This window comes from Echiichthys vipera (genome assembly GCF_963691815.1).
Source record: "Echiichthys vipera genome assembly, contig: SCAFFOLD_80, whole genome shotgun sequence".
Lineage (NCBI taxonomy): Eukaryota > Metazoa > Chordata > Actinopteri > Perciformes > Trachinidae > Echiichthys > Echiichthys vipera.
This window is the reverse complement of record NW_028154861.1, coordinates 25,001-30,000: the sequence shown is the minus strand read 5'-3', so window position 1 is coordinate 30,000 and position 5,000 is coordinate 25,001.

Genomic DNA, 5,000 nt, shown 5'->3' with positions numbered 1-5,000 from the left:
GTCTGGTGTGGTCTGGTGTGGTCTGGTCTGGTCTGGTGTGGTCTGGTCTGGTCTGGTCGGGTCTGGTGTGGTCGGGTCTGGTCTGGTCGGGTCGGGTCTGGTCTGGTGTGGTCCGGTCTGGTGTGGTGTGGTCTGGTGTGGTCGGGTCTGGTCTGGTCTGGTCGGGTCTGGTGTGGTCGGGTCTGGTCTGGTCGGGTCGGGTCTGGTCTGGTGTGGTCTGGTCTGGTCTGGTCTGGTGTGGTCGGGTCTGGTCTGGTCTGGTCTGGTCTGGTCTGGTCTGGTCTGGTGTGGTCTGGTCTGGTCTGGTCGGGTCGGGTCTGGTCTGGTGTGGTCCGGTCTGGTCGGGTCCGGTCTGGTGTGGTCTGGTCGGGTCGGGTCGGGTGTGGTCTGGTCTGGTCTGGTCTGGTCTGGTGTGGTCGGGCCTGGTCTGCTCTGGTCTGGTCTGGTCGGGTTAGGGTCGGGTGTGGTCTGGTCGGGTCTGGTGTGGTCTGGTCTGGTGTGGTCCGGTCTGGTCTGGTCTGGTCTGGTCTGGTCTGGTCTGGTCGGGTCTGGTGTGGTCTGGTCTGGTCTGGTCTGGTCTGGTCTGGTGTGGTCTGGTCTGGTCTGGTCTGGTGTGGTCTGGTCTGGTCTGGTCTGGTCTGGTCTGGTGTGGTCTGGTCTGGTCTGGTCTGGTCTGGTCTGGTCTGTATTTCAGTTGAAAGGAGCTCCAAGTTTCAACTCGTGTCGTCACAGATCTTTGTTCTGCAGTGTGTGTGTGTGTGTGTGTGTGTGTGTGTGTGTGTGTGTGTGTGTGTGTGTGTGTGTGTGTGTGTGTGTGTGTGTGTGTGTGTGTGTGTGTGTGTGTGTGTGTGTGTGTGTGTGTGTGTGTGTGAGAGTGAGTGTGTGTGTGTGTGTGTGTGTGTGTGAGTGTGTGCTGGTCATGTACAGTCACATGTGTTGGATCAGATGCTCCGTTTCAGGACCACGGACAGCACCGCCCCTTCACACACTCTTCACCTGATTACACCGTCAAGGTTTCACTGTTTCCCAGCACACACACACACACACACACACACACACACACACGCTCACACACGCTCACACACACACACACACACACACACACACACACACACACACACACACACACACACACACACACACACAGCGTAGTTAGTGAAGCCAGAGTTTATTAAAGAGTGTTTTAAAGACTTACCTACTGGCCCCTGCACCAGCTCCTCTCATAGTAAAGTCCATTACAGTGGAAGGAGCCCATTGCTGCTTTGTTGTGTGTGTGGACTCTTCTCATGCCGCTGCAGAGGTTTGATGTTATTTTCAGCAGCATTAGTGGTTAAAAAAGACCTTTGAATGCCTTCACCGTGCTGCCCCGAGCTAACCACTGTTAGCCACGTCCGCCTGTTAGCGACTCTCCTGGATTTCTACCTTAATAAAAACTGTCTCCATGGTTACTGATGGTTAAAGGGCAGAAATGGGAGGATTTTGTGCAGGAGTTACACTTTAGTTCAGTGCTCAGTGAAACAGTGGGTCGTCCTCCATTTGAGAGATCGGCGGTTCGATCCTCAGCTCCCCGGGTCCACATGTTGAAGTGTCCTTGGGCAAGACAGGAAGTACTAGACCGTTGACCGTCCATGTTTTAGCTTCATTAGTGTCTTTGTTCTCGATCCTCTCAGCGGAGTCAACACCGTCAGAGCGGACGTGAGTCGTGCCGGACCGTTGTTCGATGCCCCTTTAGTGAATCTGAGGAAGTGAAAACGTTAAATATAACGATAAATCTGCTCCAAATGAGCAAAGAGTCATTTTCTCCAAACAGCTGAGTGACTCACGCTGCGGTCAACACACACACACACACACACACACACACACACACACACACACACACACACACACACACACACACACACACACACACACACACACACACACACACACACACACACAGTGACATCAGCTGATGTGTCTTTGTTAGCGCTGCTGTCGCAGGATCAGCTTGTTAGTCTGAGAGATGTCGCCCAGCAGGAAATGTCAAGGTGTGTGTGTGTGTGTGTGTGTGTGTGTGCGTGTGCGTGTGCGTGTGCGTGTGCGTGTGCGTGTGCGTGTGCGTGTGCGTGTGCGTGTGCGCGTGCGTGTGCGCGTGCTCGCTCGCGCGCGTGATATCTGCTTGTTGTTGCCTCCTGTAGTTGTCTCCTGGAGTCGTCTCCTGGAGTTGTCTCCTGGAGTCGTCTCCTGGAGTTGTCTCCTGGAGTCGTCTCCTGGAGTTGTCTCCTGTAGTTGTCTCCTGTAGTTGTCTCCTGGAGTTGTCTCCTGTAGTTGTCTCCTGGAGTTGCCTCCTGTAGTTGCCTCCTGTAGTTGTCTCCTGGAGTCGTCTCCTGGAGTTGTCTCCTGTAGTTGTCTCCTGGAGTTGTCTCCTGTAGTTGTCTCCTGTAGTTGTCTCCTGGAGTTGTCTCCTGTAGTTGTCTCCTGGAGTTGTCTCCTGGAGTTGCCTCCTGGAGTTGCCTCCTGGCGTTGCCTCCTGTAGTTGTCTCCTGGAGTCGCCTCCTGTAGTTGCCTCCTGGAGTTGCCTCCTCTGTCGTATTAACATATTTGTGTGTGTTGTTCCAGGGCGTCTGAGGGGGTCCACCCCCGCCTCCTGACTTCCTGTTTACTTCCTGGCGAGCGGCGAGCGTTTCCTGTGACGACTCCACGTCACCTGAGCGTCCGGAGGCTCCGCCTGTCCGTCACCGCAGATTCATCACTGTGAGTACGTGTTTATGTTGAACACCACGCTGTGACATCATCACGCTGTGACATCATCACGCTGTGACGTCATCACGCTGTGACTTCATCACGCTGTGACGTCATCACGGTGTGACATCATCACGCTGTGACATCATCACTTTGACACCATCACGCTGTGACATCATCACGCTGTGACGTCATCACTGTGACATCATCACGCTGTGACATCATCACTGAGCCTCAGAGAGTGAAACACGACGTCACGGTTTCCTCCTTTAGTGGTCTAAACTTAACGGTCTCCTTTAGAGACTAAACTTAACGGTCTCGGTCACTGAGGGTCGTATTCTGTTGTTGAAGCGTCAGAAGTCGCTCGTCTGCGTCTGCACGTGATGGACGGGTGCAGAGCGGCGTCTGTCGTCGATCACACAGAGAAACACGTCTGCGGCGTCTTTAGTGTGACACTTTTAACGCTGCGAGCCGCTGACGCTGACGCTGACGCTGACGCTGAGTGTGTGAGTGTGTGTGTGAGTGTTTGTGAGTGTGAGTGTGTGTGTCTGTGTCTGTGTCTCTGTGTGTGTGTGTGTGTGTGTGTGTGTGTGTGTGTGTGTGTGTGTGTGTGTGTGTGTGAGCTGGAGGCCGTTGAGTCTCCTGCGTCCCGTCTTTACCTGCAGCGCGTTTTCCTGCTTCAACAGTTTTGCTACATTTGTTAAAATTAACTCTTAAATGACGTCATCGCGCTTCCCTCAGTCTGATCGGGGGCTCGTCCGACCTCAGACTTCTTCGTTGGTGTTGTCACTTCCTGTTCTGTCAAAACGAACACAGTCCGGACAGAACCTCGTCGACCCGATCCACCACTGTACGTGTTGAACGCTTGTTGTTAGCTATTTAGCCTGCTAGCTAAATGCAAATGTCGTCGTCATAGAAACAAAGTCCACGGGAAGCCCTCCCAGAGGCTGTGAGTGGACACGCCCGTGAGGTGTAACTCGAGTGAAAATGGACCAAGTTGGGGGCTCGTCCAACGTTAGAGTTCAGCAGTGAGATGTTTTTGAAGTGTACACAAAAATCCTGAACAGGTGCTAACAGCCGGACGTGGCTAACAGTGGTTAGCTCGGGGCAGCACGGTGAAGGCATTCAAAGGTCTTTTTTAACCACTAATGCTGCTGAAAATAACAGCAAACCTCTGCAGCAGCATGAGAAGAGTCCCTACACACACACACACACACACACACACAACAAAGCAGCAACAGCGTAGTTAGTGAAGCCAGAGTTTATTAAAAAAGGCTTTTAGCGCGTTAGCACGGACTGGTCGTCCTTTTAAAGCGTTAAATATAAAAGTGAGAAACGTCCACATCTTCAGCCTCTTGTCCCTGTCGGGGTCTCGGGGGGCTGGAGCCGATCCCAGCTGACATCGGGGGGCGTGAGGCGGGGTCCACCCTGGACAGGACGCCAGTCTATCACAGGACACATAGAGACGAACAGAGACAGACAACCATTCACACCTACGGGTGATTTAGAGTCATCAATGAACCCAACACCTGCACGTCTTTGGACTGTGGGAGGAAACGGAGAACCCGGAGAAAACCCACGCAGACACGGGGACAACATGCAAACTCCACACAGAAGGACCCCAGCAGGGATTCAAACCAGGAACCCTCTCGCTGTGAGGCGACAGTGCTAACCACCAAACCACCGTGTCTTCCTCCAACAGTGCTCATTAAAAGAACGGCGTTTACGCTGTACATTTCATAAGAGAGAGAGAGAGAGAGAGAGAGAGAGAGAGAGAGAGAGAGAGAGAGAGAGAGAGAGAGAGAGAGAGAGAGAGAGAGAGAGAGAGAGAGAGAGAGAGAGAGAGAGAGAGAGAGAGAGAGAGAGAGAGAGAGAGAGAGAGAGAGAGAGAGAGAGAGAGAGAGAGAAGAGAGAGAGAGAGAGAGAGAGAGAGAGAGAGACGTCTCTTTTACAACTTGTCCTTCAGACTCACACACACACACACACACACACACACACACACACACACACACACACACACACACACACACACACGCTGGGAGAAGCTGGTGGATTGCCTGTCAGGATGAAAACTGATTCCACTTTCTCAGTCTGACACTCGGGGCCAAGATACACACACACACACGCGCACACACACACGCGCACACACACACACACACACACACACACACACACACACACACACACACACACACACCCCTCTGTGTTTAAAGCTTAAAAACGTCTCCGTTTGTCGTCCTCCGTCCTCCGTCCTCCGTCCTCCGTCCTCAGTCCTCCGT